General features: G+C 40.4%; 1 protein-coding gene across 2 annotated transcripts in view; it reads left to right on the top strand.

Annotated features, from left to right (window-relative positions):
- The first annotated feature begins 393 nt into the window (after positions 1-393).
- The window catches only part of DICER1 (dicer 1, ribonuclease III), a 70,941-nt gene continuing 56,920 nt past the window's right edge, over positions 394-14,414 (top strand). For both annotated transcript variants that reach the window (XM_012458292.2, XM_064375194.1), the window contains exon 1: positions 394-692. The gene's annotated coding sequence lies outside the window, so the exon portion shown is untranslated. The remainder of the gene's footprint in view (positions 693-14,414) is intronic.

Raw genomic sequence — 14,414 nt, 5'->3', positions numbered from 1 at the left:
GGGAGGTGGTCAGAGGGCAGCTAACCTCTCCGGGGAACAACCACCGCCACGTTACTGTCTGTGAGTGTCAGAAGGGGCAACAATGGAGGCAGTCGAATTCCGAGAGCCCGGAGCGTCCGCCAAGTTTAGCTGGCACCACAGCCACGGCGCGCGGGTTCCCGAGGGCCGCAAAGACTCCCGGCCGCCGCAAGAACTGCAGGGTCCAGTCACGGTTCTGGGCCGCAAACACCGCCTCCGCCTCCGCGCGCGCGCGCTCTCTGTCTCCCTGCTCCTGAGTGGCTGGAGAGCCGGGATTAACCTTTCACCGCCGCGCTGTGTCCAATCACAGGCTCGCTCTCATGCCGCCACGGGGCGAGCGGAGCGTGGGTGTACGGAGGGGCGGTGCGGGCACCGGTGGGATTCTCCAAGCGGCTGTGCGCTGTTGCCGCGGGCCGTGCGCGGGCTGCGGGCCAGCCGGGCGCTGCGCAGTCTCCGCAGGCGCCGGCGGGAGGGGTCGAGGCGGAGGCGCGGCGCAGGCTGCTGCAGGCCCAGGTGAATGGAGTAACCTGACAGCGGGGACGAGGCGACGGCGAGCGCGAGGAAATGGCGGCGGGGGCGGCGGCGCCGGGCGGCTCCGGGAGGCCTGGGCTGTGACGCGCGCGCCGGAGCGGGGTCCGATGGTTCTCGAAGGCCCGCGGCGCCCCGTGCTGCAGGTGAGGCGGGCTCCCGCGGAGCAGCTTTGTGTCCGGGGCGGGGAGCTGCTAGTCTAGCCGCGCTCCCGCCTCCGCGCCGAGGCCCGCATGCCTCCTCTGGGCCCCAGCTGCGCTTCCGGGCCTGGCGGGCGCTGGCGGAGGGCGCGGCCTCTCCTGCCTCGTCCTCCCGCGCGGCGCGGCCTGTGGGCCCGGCGTCTGCCCACCGCGGCTCTGCTCCTGGGCCCCGACCCCTACGCCTCCCCGCGAGGCAGCCCTGGGAGACTTTCCGGGCCGCCTTAGCGTGGCAGGGGATGCCGGCGCCTGCCCACTCCCCTACCTGGAGAGACCCCGGGGCTCTTGACAGGTCCCGTCACACGCGCGAAAGTGGCACGGGAGCGGCGGAGGTGGAGACGCGCGCCTGGCCACCTGGAGCACCCTCGGGCCCTTCTCTGACCGGGCCGCTGCGCCGTGCCCGCAGGGAACGAAGCCTGGCTCTTGGTCTCCCCGGGAAGGTCCAGTGTGATTACTGCCAGGGGACCAGATCTGGGGCCGGGAGACTGGGACCGAGGCCATTCTTTTGCCCCTCCCCTCAGATGTTTTTGTGCCAAAATGCCTAGACCCTGAAGAGGAGTCTTTCTTCAGGGTTTTTGATTTTGGGGAAATCAGTGTATGTTTTAAGTTATCCCATCAGATTTATGTAGATTGTCCAGAAAAGCTGAGTTGCCCTGATGGCTCTGCCTGGGGGTCAGAGCTGGCAAACCACCGAGTGTATCCTTAGGATCCTGAAGATCCGCGGAAACGTGGAGAGGAGTGGAGGGTCCTTGGTCTGTAGAATTCACTCAGTGCTTTTGTGGAGAGAGTTGTGGTTAAAGGAACACATTTCTGATCTACACGATAAGTCCAAGTATTTTTAGGACTTTCAGGTTTTAAAAACATTCATTTGATGAAAGAGGATCACTTGGACGTCTGTGCTTTTGTCTTCGAATAGTATGAATATTTGTAGTCCTGATTGTCAGGTGTTTTCCGTGGTGCTTGTTTTCACTCAATGGAAAAGGCCTCAGGTTAGGAGTTAAGTAACTCGGAAAATATTGTTAAAAATGTGCTTTTAAAACAGGTTAGCTGTATTGAAAATGTATTGGTGTAAACATTAAGTTTTCTAAATAAAAATATGCATCCTAACCAAAAAACTTCGTTTATTAAAAGATGGGTTTGGGATAAGCCAGGTCCTAGAGAATAGTAAGTTTGGATATTACTGATATCTTTGGGAATTAGGTTCTGGACTAGCCGGTTTATTTTGCAAAGTCTTCTTTAAAACTACCTGTGCGACGTGTATATTATATGGAATATATGCTGTATGCATACACATACATATACAATTATTTCAAAACTTAATTTTAGGGCATATTCTATAAAACTCAATAGATTAAAAAACTAAAAATTTTAACATGGTCGCTATAAACATTGATAACATAGGTTTATAGGTTTACTCATGGCACCAAAATGCTCTTTTAAGAAAAGACGAGTTAGTCCGTTTTAATTTGGGGAGAAAAGACATTTTCCTACTGTTCTTTATAGTAAGGGCCTGTTTTACTTTTTGTGCTTCCATCCCATCTTTGAAGGGTAAGCCTTGACTGCTGTATTTTGCCTCTGGCTCAGTGTGTGAGTTGTATAACTGGGCTGTTTTGGCTCGTATTGAGCTTTATTGTCTTGGTTTTAGAAGACATTTTCTTTTGATGTGGCTCATTCTTATTTGACAGTGATTTTGTGGCGTCATATAGTGGGTTGTACAGTACTTGCAGTGCTACTTTCTAGAGAGGATGACTTTTATGGCATTGACATGTTTTATCCTCTACCACTATCTGACATATGAGGCGCTTGTTTCATTTGAGAAAGTAGATAAATTTCGTAGGCATTCTCTCACTTGTGAGCCTACCGTGTCATGGTCACGTTTCCACTTGCTCGTGGCGAAGGAGATTAGGGCAACATGTTATTAAGTGCCTCCTTGTTATATGCCAAGATGTTTCAGGTTCTTCTACATACATTCTCTTTTAATCCTCACTGTGACCCCGCTCAATATTGTACTTATTTTACAGGCAAGGAAACTTAAGAGTCAGTAACTATTACTCCAAGTTAGGAATCTCGAAGTCGCAGAGCTGAAATCCAGTCGTGGTTTGGTTTCAGAATCCTTGCAGGCATGCTCTTTGCATTGCATTGCTCTTCCAAATGGATTTCAGGGGGAAGTTCCGGATCACATGTAGTGAGTCCTCAGTCAAGACTTGTGGAATGAATGAAGTTGTGTCTAACCTGAAATGTTCACGTGAATGAATGGTTATCTGAATATTTCAAGATAGTTTTTTTTTTTGGCATGATAAAATATGCATAACATAACGTTGAACCATTTTAAGTGTACAACTAGGTGGCATACAGTACATTCACATTGTTTTTATTTATTGCCAATATCCATCTCCATACTTTTTCATCTTTCTCAACTCAAACTGTGATCATTAACACTACTAATTCCATCCTATCTTCAGGGCCAGGGAACCACCGTTCTACGTCCTGTTGACTACTCAAGAAACCTCCAATAAGTGGAATCGTACAGTATTTATTCTTTTGTGTCTCGCTTATTTCACCCAGCATAGTGTCTCTACGGTTCATCTATGATGTAGATGTCAGAATTCTCTTCCTAGGAAAGGCTGAATGGTATTTCATTATATGAATATACCGCATTTTGTTTTTCCGTTCATCTGTCCATGGCCACGTGGGTTGCTTACATCTTTTGACTACTGTGACTAATGGTGCTGTGAACATAGGTATACAAACAATTCATTGGAGTCCATGCTTTCCCTTCTTTTAGATATATACCTAAAAGTTGTCACATTGTTTCTTGATCATGAAAACACTAGACTAGACTCAGAATTTATTGAAATATGAGTTTTCTCAGGGTTCTTCCAAACAGTGATAATTTCCTACAAACAACTCCTCTGTGTCAGCAAAATCTGTAATCTCTCTGAAGCCCAGGATTTACTCATTTTTATGATCTTGGTTCCTATCATAGTGTCTGGCAAGTAGGTATTCGAAAAACTGATCAAACATGGAGTGATATGCTTTATTGAATACGAGAGGAAGATATTGGTGAGGTCTTTGTTTAATTTGTATAAAGAGAAAGTTGGAGCCAAGTGATTTATTTTGTTTACCTTTTGCTGTGCCTTTTGGACATTTAAGAGCTTAGCTCATCCTGAAAGCCCAATGGATATGTATTATACTAGCTCTTATTCAGGTTTCTTTGCAATTTATGACTTGCCAAATGAATGTAGTTATCTGAGGCAGCATTATTTTCTTGGTATTCTACCTCCTTAGCCTGTGAGGCTTGTACACTTTAGTCCTTACTTTCTTATTCTTTGATGTTTACCAAATTATTTGCATGATAAAGGCTGGTTTTCAGTTCTTCCAAATTTCTACTAAGACTCTAGTATTGTACATTTACTTAATAGTTTATGATGTCTACTTTGTGAAAGGATTTGAGATGATCTTATAATAGGAAAGTATTAGAGTACTATGAAAATAATGGTAAAGGTTGGTATTATAGAATGTGGAGGCAGAGAATTAGATCAATGATTAGGGCAAGGATAATTGAGTGCCTGCATGTAACTCATGTTGATTAATGAAAGGAAGCATACCAATTAGGAGTTGTATGAAGAATAATCAGTCTTTTGGATTCTTACATTAAATAACATTAGCAATATGTGGAGAAAATATTTTACATTTTACCAACGATAGAGAAACGTTTTTTTCACATGCCATTTTAGAGAAACTGGATAAAAGCCTCAGGCATAATAGAAAAGCTTGAGTAATACAGGTGTGCACTGTTCCAGTGGTTTGATTCATTAATTTGTCTTTCAGGTGGTGTCCTTTGAATGTCAGTTGTCTCATTCAGGCTGTTGACAGATGCTGAATAACAATCCATTCAGGAATAAACTCTCTGGACAACATAGGCAGTGAGGATTTTCCAAATAGGAATTCTTAGCCAGTCTTTAGGAACATGTGTTGGTCTAAAAAGTAAGACTGCTTGTATGGTGGTGTATACTTGATGAATTAATACAGAGAGAAAAGCATTAATTTTGAGATGTAGCTGGTGAAATTGACATTTTCAGTTATATAACAAAGCCTTTGTTAAAATAATTCTGAGTACAAAATGGCTTTCTCATCTAAAATTGTTAATTAATTGTTGGTATTCCTTTAACATCCAGTTGCTGCATTATACATTTTAAGTAAGTGACTAAGAAGATGCCACAAAACATTGTCTGAAGGTGTCAGTAAGATCCGTTACTGGAAATAAGACATGACAGGCTAAAGGTTGGCTTTAGAGTTTTTGTTTTTGAGGTTTATAACAGCATTACATGCTCTTGGCTGTATTAAGGTTTATAGAGTAGTAAGGATTAGATTCTTCATGCATATTAATTGCCAGACATGGTACTTGGTGTATAGGAAACACTCAGATTTGTTGAGTGAATAAGTTACTTTATAATATTTTTTGAAGTATTTAGAAGCTAGCACAGTTTTGTGGAGAAGAATATTGCTTGCCTATTAAGGCTTTTAAAAAGATGATTACTATTCTGATTTTGGACAAATCATGCTGCTTGGTCCTTTTTGCTTTCTGAGGTAGGTATGATTATGTGCACAGAAACATTGCAGACTGGGGGAAGTGTTAGGAATCATGGGAGAAAATTGTTGTCAAATTGCAGTTTTACCGGATTGCAGACTCTCTCCTTGTTGGCACAGATTAACTCTGTTGTGCTTGTTCTTTCTTTAAGTGACAGCTCAATGTATGCAATAAAGCAGGGATTTTAACAACACATTTGAACAATTCTTCTTGAGGATTAGAAAATGAGGTCAGTTAACCAGTTCAGAATGTTAAAAAAACAAACTGTACTTAGAGAAGTTGAATAATGAGAGAAGACTCTCAATTTAAAAACTGATCTTTGACATGATGTAGGAAGGTTCTTTTATTAAGAAGTCAGATAAATGACCCGGTTTGAAGGGGGAAAGAAAAGGCAGTAGTCGTATTTAATCCTCTGAGATATTTTGAGATTGCAGGATTTCTGTCTTTCCTCTTTTGGTAACAGCCTGAGGAGGGTGAGATTAACATGAGAACACAGGCTCTCTTCCTCATGCATCCTGCTGCCTCGCCATCACTGTCAGTTGCTTCATAGTATTTTAAGCTCTTTCTACTTTGCAAAATTAAATATTGATATTTTATCATAGCCTTGTAGAGATGCTTAAGAAGAAGTGTTTGGTGTCAGTGAGGCCAGGGTTCAAATCCTGATTCTTCAACTTTATAGCCAAGGAGCACTGGGCATACGTCAGCGTCTCTGAGTCTCAGCTTCCTTGTCTATGAACTGTCATAGTAGTGTTTGCTTCTTGAGGTTTTGAGAAAGAAAAAGGTTTCTTAAACTCTCATGACATGTTACTAGCATTTGATAAAATTTAGGTGATGTTATTTTTCTTTTAAATGTGTGTATTAGAGAAAATTTTAACATGCAATGGTCTTAAAATAATTAGGTTATATTGTGAGCCCCAAAATTAATATTGAAATATATGGTCTAGTATTATAATGGAAGATGAAGTAAAAGAGGGCTTGAGAACAGTATTTTACAGACAGGTTTTCTAGGAGTATTATGTATACTGGCTCAGCTATCTTAGTTGGTCTCTGTAATAGGGATACTAAGTGTAATAGTGCTTTAAATGTCTCTAGCTTTCCCTGAATAACACATTCTTCATCTGCTATGCATGAATTAACACATCATCCTTGAAAACATACTTCAATCTTCACATAAAGCCAATGTTTTATAAAATAAACCTCAGGTTAGGTTTTATGTTTCCTTATGATTAGATTCAGGTTTTAGATGGGTATGGTGGCTCATGCCTATAATCTCAGCACTTTGGGAGGCCAAGGCAGGAGGATCTCTAGAACCCAGGAGTTAGAGGTAGCAGTAAGCTATGATCGTGCCACTGTACACCAGCCCGGGCAACTGAGCGAGACCCTGTTCTCCTCTTTCCCCTGGCAAAAATAGCTTGAAGTTTTGTACTTTTAGTAGGAAAACTACATGAGGTAGATGTTGTCAGTTTGTCCCAGTATTGGATCTTACCTTTGTCATTTGGATTAAAGTGCTATCTATCAGGTTTTTCCACCAAGTAAAAATACCAGTTTTCATTAGTAATTAGTAGGTAATCTGCAGAAATGCTTTCACACTATGTAAATATTCTTCAGTAACCTTCACCCAATGGTTTTAGCATCCATTAAGGATTCTTGCTTCAATTACTAATGTGATGCTTAAAAATGGTGACTTTTCTGTCATTCCTTCTACATTTGTTAGTTGACATTCAATAGAGTTTTACCCTGAATTTTAAACCTAACAAGATACAGTTTCTTTTTTTATTGTTGTTGAATCTGAGTCTTGTTCTGTTGCCCAGGCTGGAGGTCAGTGGTGTGATCTCAGCTCACTGCAAACTCTGCTTCCTGAGTTCAAGTGATTCTTCTGCCTCAGCCTCCTGAGTAGTTGGGACTACAGGTGCAAACCACTACACCTGGCTAATTTTTGTATTTTTTTTTTAGTAGAGACTGGGTTTCACCATGCTGGCCAGGCTGGTCTTGAACTCCTGACCTCAAGTGATCCACCTGCCTCAGCCTCCCAAGGTTCTGGGATTACAGGCATGAGCTACCATGCCTGGCCTGCAAAACACAATTTCTAAAATGAGAAACTAAAGTTGAGAAATGTCTTGAGTTTTTGGGTTTTCCCAGTTACACCTATAACTTTTAAGATTAAAATTAAAATTGTTTCTGAAACATCTTCAGGGTTAGAGTCAGATTAGTTTGCATTAATGTGGAAGAGAATTTTGTAGTTGTTGAGAGACCTGAGAAGAGTAGGATGGGTGTAGTCAGATGATATCAGCATTATCATTGTACTAACTGATACCTCTCTAGCTTTAACAGTTTCTAGTTAGCCCTGAATTATTCTTTTGGGCTTGGGTGCCAAGGTCAAGGACATTAAGCTTGTTAAAATAATTTGGGTTGTTTAAAGTCTTTGAAATGTAGAAAGTATCTAATTTGAGTTTCATATTTGACCTATAAAAAGCTGTTTTAATTCAATAGGCGTTAAGGTTAGATCAGTAAAGCTTATTCTCAACTTTGAATTAATCAATAAAAATTATTAGACTGGGCATGGTGGCTCATGCCTGTAATCCCAGCACTTTGGGAGGCCGAGGTGGGTGGATCACCTGAGGTCAGGAGTGTGAGACCAGCCTGACCAACATGGAGAAACCCCATCTCTACTAAAAAAAATACCAAAAAAAAAAATTAGCTGGGTGTCGTGGCATACACCTGTAATCCCAGCTACTTGGGAAGCTGACCTACATGGTGAAATCCCATGTCTACTGAAAATACAAAAAAAATTTGCCTGGTGTGGTGGTGCATGCCTCTAATCCCAGCTACTCCAGCGGCTGAGGCAGGAGAATTGCTTGAACCCAGGAGACAGAGGTTGCAGTGAGCCGAGATCATGCCACTGCACTCCCTCCTGGGCAATAAGAGTGAAAACTCCGTCTCAAAAACATAAATAAATAAAAATTATTAATGAATATTTACTTTCCTACATTCCAAACTACCTAGTTGTTACAAGTTTAAAATAAGATGAAAATTGAACAAATCACAAACTATGTAATATGAATGTAAGTAAAGTATGAGCTTATCTTAATGGCAGGAACAGTTAATATATGGGGCAGTAATATAATTAAGCACATGATGATTTAGGTGGTGTAGCTAGCCCAAGTGTGCTAAATGAGAGGGGAGGGGACTAAAGTGATGGAAGTTTTTAGGGAAAGTTGAGGGGTGGGGTTCGTGAGAGGCGGCGAACATGAGATGTTACACAGAAGTTATGATGTAGTGCATCACACTCTTGCCTGGACCTTTTAATATGTTTGCTTTCCTGTCTCAGTAAACATCCATCTTAACTCAGTAGTCTCTTACGTTCATTTTGTCTGTGGATTGACCTCCCTTTAGTATTTAAGTATTAACGTTATGTATGTTAAAACAGCTTGACATAGAGAAAACTATGGCTCCTTTTTCCCAGTGGTTGCTCTTTCTTGGTGTAAAGGCAGAGAATAGTCATGAATTGAACAAAATTCTAGCACTTGTTGCACTATGTGCCTATAGTCTCAGCTACTCAGGAGGCTGAGATGGCAGGATCAATCACTTGAGACCAGGAGTTCAAGGCTGTAATGTGCTATGATGGTGCCTGTGAATAGCCACTGCACTCTAGCCTGGGCAAGAGAGCGAGACCCTGTCTCCAGGAAAAAAAAAAAAGAGTAAAGCACAGAAACTTGGAATCAAATGTCAGCCTTGAAACTCACCTTGAAAGCTAGTGATGTGTTAAGTATTTATGTCTCTTGAAACAAAACTGTAGGGCAAATGTTATTATAGGTAACTTGAAGGGGAAAGGTGAGTATCTGTGCTGTTTTGATGTGTTGAAATGTCATCTTTCTGAGAAGTACTCTTAAGTAGTAAGCAGACCTTTGGCTTGTAGCCTAGAGACACTTCTTATATGGAGATCTTTGATGAGTGGAATTTGTTAAGATGGTATTTGACCTGTGTTCACCTTCAATTCTGGACAAATCTAATTTTAGGCATGATTATGTTGAAATCTAAACATAATACATTTATGTTACAGATTTAGAGAAACCCAGAAATTTATTTGGTTCAGAGAGTAGTGCATGAAAAGAAGGTTAATGAATTTATGGTTTAAATTATATATACTATGATATTTTACAATATATATTTGGTTTGTCTTCTACCCTGTTTGTAGGCATACAAGATCTGAAATCCTTAGAATCTCCAAAGTGATGTCTTTTTGTATGCTAATGATTGACTGGTGACTGGTAGCACCCCTTCAAAATGGGTGCTGGTTACTGGAAAGACCAAGGCATGATTAGGGGTTTGAACTTAGATCCACCCTCCAACCTCTGGGGAGGAAAGAGAGGCCAAAGGTTAATCATGCCCAGGTAATGAGTCTCCATAAAAACCCTGAAGCACAGAGTTTGGAGAGCTTCTGGATAGTTGAACACGTGGAGGTTTCCTGGAGGGCAGCTTGCTCTGGGAGGGCTTGGAAGCTCTGCACCCCTTCCTCTGTACCTCACCCTGTGCGTGTCTTCATCTGGATCCTTGTAATATCCTTTAATTCATTAATTTTTGTTGAGATGTGGTCTCAAACTCCTGGCCTCAAGTGATCCTCCCATCTTGGCCTCCCAAAGTGCTAGGATTACAAGCCTGTGCCACTGTACCCAGCCTGTAATATCCTTTATAACAGACTGGTAAACATAAATAAATTTTTCCCCAAGGTTGTGAGCTGGTCTAGCAAATTAAATCCTAGAAGGGGGTTGTGGGAACCCCAATGTATAGTTAATTTATTGATCAGGAGCACTGGCAAAAAATAACGTGGGATTTGCAGTTGACATTGAAGGGCGGGGGCAGTCTTGAGGACTGGAGCCCTCAACTTGTGGGATCTGATGGTACCTCCAGGTAGATAATGTTGGAATTGAATTATTAATAGAAGGCACCCAACTGGTATCTGCTGCAGAATTGATTGCTTGCTTGTTGGTAGGGAGAAATCCCCACACATTTGGTCACAGCAATCTTATGTGTTGTGTGAGAACAAAGGAAAAAGAGTTTGTGTGTGTGTTTTCCCACTCAGATACTCAGGTAAATTTTACCACATTTTGTGCCTAAAAAAAGATTTTTACTTTTATTTATGTATTTATTCTTGAGACAGAGTCTTACTCTGTAAGACTTAGCTGGGTGTGAGCTTTTACAGGCTCAGAATAGGGGAGTGTGTGCTGATTGGTTTATGAGTATTCAAAAAAAAGTTAAATGCACCACTCAAAGGTGGGCATGACAGTGTAAAAATCCAATTAGGGGAGCATAGGTATATGTAAGATAGGTGAGGGGTGAGGATCAGTCAGAGGAAAGTGTGCCAAATAGGAATACAGGTTCTCCGTCTGGTCCGTGGATTTATCTGAGACTTGTAGCTTGGCCTTCATGCTTTAAACAGTCTTTGGTTTGAAGGTGGTGTTTTACCTGGGACCCACCCATGTCGTCTGCCTAGGCATTGGTCTGCCTGCTGCTGCTCTCACTGTAACATAAGCATTTCTGTTCATTATAAACTTAACATTTTAAATGGCTGAATTGAACTTCACCATGTAAAATGAACCATTGTTTACCAAACCATTCCCTTATTCATTGTTAGAAATGTAGATTGGTGGTGGGGAGTGTTTCTTTGCTATTATAAATGGTAATGATTAAGGGAGCATTTCTATATAAAGTATTTTTTGGTGTGTATGTGTGGTAATGGGTAGGTTAATGTGCAGGGAATTTTAATTAAGAATGACAGAAATGCAAAGTTAATACCCATAGCGTTAGGGTAAACTAAAAAAAAAAATTCTTTTAAAAAGACAAATGACAATTCAAAGTAAAAATATAAATAATTCTCTGTTTTGTATTTATTTATTTATTTATTTATTTATTTATTTATTTTTTGAGACGGAGTTTCGCTCTTGTTACCCAGGCTGGAGTGCAGTGGCGCGATCTCGGCTCACCGCAACCTCCGCCTCCTGGGTTCAGGCAATTCTCCTGCCTCAGCCTCCTGAGTAGCTGGGATTACAGGCACGCGCCACCATGCCCAGCTAATTTTTTGTATTAGAGACGGGGTTTCACCATGTTGACCAGGATGGTCTCGATCTCTTGACCTCGTGATCCACCCGCCTTGGCCTCCCAAAGTGCTGGGATTACAGGCTTGAGCCACCGCGCCCGGCCTTGTTTTGTATTTAAATACAAAAAGATACCAGTGTTTAAATTCTTGAAATTACTATTTTTTTCTTTTTAGTCTCTTAATCTTTGGTTTGACCTTAATCTTTTCATAATCTATATTCACTAAGTAATAGTTGATGGATCCTTGAAATACTTGTTTTATATAGTGTGGGTATTTTCTTTTGATTTTTTTCTTTTATATTTTCAAAACACCCATGATTGTTATTATTTCTTGTTTATCTGTGGAACATTTTGTTGCCTAAGAAACAGTTCAGTGAAATGTTTTCAGTGATGTCTGTCCTGACAGTAAGTAGTACACAGTACTTTTTGTTTGTTTTTCAAGAGAACTAGTGAATACAAAGCTATTTAAATTTACTTTATGTTATGTACCATATTTTGTAATTTAATTGCGTTGATTTTCATCTTCATGTGAATTCGTAATGGCTAGATTGTTTGGTATGTAGGGGAGGAAAACTTTTCCTCCACCCACTTAGGCTTTATTGCTGGGAGCTGTGAATTAAACTAACAAAAACATTAACAGAAGAGGTCTACAGCTTGTATTGATGTTAATATTTTTGTGTGCACAGGGGCATCAAAGAAAAGAAGTAAAATCCCAAAGAAACACTTAGATTCAGAGGCTCATATGCCATCTTGACAAAGGGTGATAAATTATGAAAGGACAAAGGAGAGGAAGTTTGGATTTCTAGGGTTCATAAACTGTGGGAAGGTGATTAGATGGTGTATGGAGGAAACCAATGGTAAGGTTTGTTTATGCAAACTCATCTTGGTGCCATCTCTTTGTGCTGTGGTAAGAGTTGTTGTTCTCTTCCTGGTGTAGAAGAAGGAGGAGTTTATGCCTTACTTTTAAGTAGAAAGAGGATGGGCATAGAACTTTTCCTGAATCTGTTGATTTTTAATTGCTTTCAGCTCAAAATAATATACCAAAGTGGCATATTTGGGGGTGGCATCTCCGGATCCCCCTTCAGGAGTTTGTGGTTTTTCAGGTTAATCTAGCTATAAATTCTGTATAAAATCTTCTATGCATTATGTGATAATCCATTTTCTATGCTGAATCTTAGGGTTAATGAAACATTTTAGGTTTTGAGGATTTTGTAAAATTTTAAAAGTTTAAGGATTATGCTTTAAAAAATGATTCTAGGTAGAGGTAGTAGTAGGATTTTCTGTGTTCCAAGCGTTTTATTTTCTCTCTACCAATTTTAAGATCGTGTGTAATCCTCATAATAGTCAGGTGTTTATGTTTACAGGCAGGGAAACAGTGTTAGGGAGGTAACGAAGTCTGAATTGAAACCTTGGTATTCTGACTCTGAACCCCTTGCTGGCATTAAGATAATTTTTAAATGAAAGATATGTACAAAGGAAAAAAAAAAGGCTGCTTACTTTATCTCCAGTTGCCTTACTCAGTGCCTCCTGCATAGGCGGATATACCTGAGGAGGGAGTGACAGCGTACAGATGTTACTGAAAACTGAGAATCAGTGTTTCGAGGCAAATATGTACATTAAATACATATTTATATGTATAGATATAAATATGTATATTAGTATTGAGGCAAGAGCATCAGGTTGCTTACGAAGTTAGCTAAAAACATCTGAGACTTTTTCTCCCTCTACAATTTAGAAAAGGGAAGTGGGCAGGAGTTGTTTTGAGACAACTCGGATTCATTTTCAGTGTGGCTGTTTGGCCACTTTCATTTTCATTTTTAAAAATTCCTCATTGTAGTTGGGCAGCATGTTTTAGGGCTTCTCCAGTATTTAAGTTCTAAGAAATGGAATTTTGTTATTTGATGTGAATACTGTTTGAGAATTGGGCTATATTTAAAAAATAAAAAAGCTAGAGTTAGGGAAATGCAATTAAAACAAAAATCTCCCAACCCAGAAAATTGCTCCACAAAGGTAGAAAGAAAGAAAACAGTGTTATTATTGAATGAGCATTAAATCAGACTGCTGTGCACATCACAGGCAGTCACTAAAGGGATGGCAAAGACAGGAAGAGATCTTACTGTTTTATACAACTAAATGATTCAATCCATTACATCCATGTTTTCAAGATAAAGTTGCTAATTTTTTTCACGTTTTTATGACGAGGTAGATTTTACACTTTGGAGTCAGGTGACATATTAGGCCCATCTCCTCCTAGGAAACCAGGAGATTGAGTGTTATTTCCCTTGGTGATTACATTTCAGAGATGGCTTTCAGGTCGTTAGAAAACATAGCCAAGTTTTAAGACTAGAGACTTAAATTTATGTACATTGAAAGGGAGGGAGAAAGAAATTCTGGAAAAGAAAGGAAAAGGGAACTTTTCCCTTTTATTTTCAACAGGGAGAATTATGCCTCTTATTGTTAATTTGTATTTGTCCTTATGTCAACAGTTTGTATTTTGTATCTGTACCATGTATGTCCTAAGTAGTGTAGGTGTGGTTGCGGTTAATGCCTTGTATCTCACAGAGCACTTTTGCTACTAGGAACTTAAAAGTGCTTCATACATTTTTTAGTTTTCTCTGTTAGCTTACCATGAATATTGCTTATAGTGTTTTAATGTCATAATGTTTATGTTGTGTGTTTTCTTGGGACTTTCTGGAAACTGCATTTTGGGCTTTGTGAAAGTAGGAATAAAATCTGGACGGTAATATTTGCAAAGTTAATGATATCAGAATCTGTGACACATAGTAACATGGATGAGTTGGAATTTTTCTGTCACCAATTTTGAAAATTCACAGCAAGAAGTTCCAGGTGCCTTTAGACTTCAGATCTGAGTGGTTAGCTGTTTCTTATTACTAGCCTTTGAAAAGATACAGCCTCATTACTGCATTTAGACACTAACTTGGATTACGTTTGCTGGTTTGAACTAAAACTTGACTGAGTGTCTGATA

The sequence above is a fragment of the Aotus nancymaae genome, unplaced genomic scaffold (assembly GCF_030222135.1).
Source record: "Aotus nancymaae isolate 86718 unplaced genomic scaffold, 86718_ANA_hifiasm-v0.15.2.pri h1tg000011l, whole genome shotgun sequence".
Lineage (NCBI taxonomy): Eukaryota > Metazoa > Chordata > Mammalia > Primates > Aotidae > Aotus > Aotus nancymaae.
This window is presented reverse-complemented; position numbering and strand designations above follow the sequence as displayed.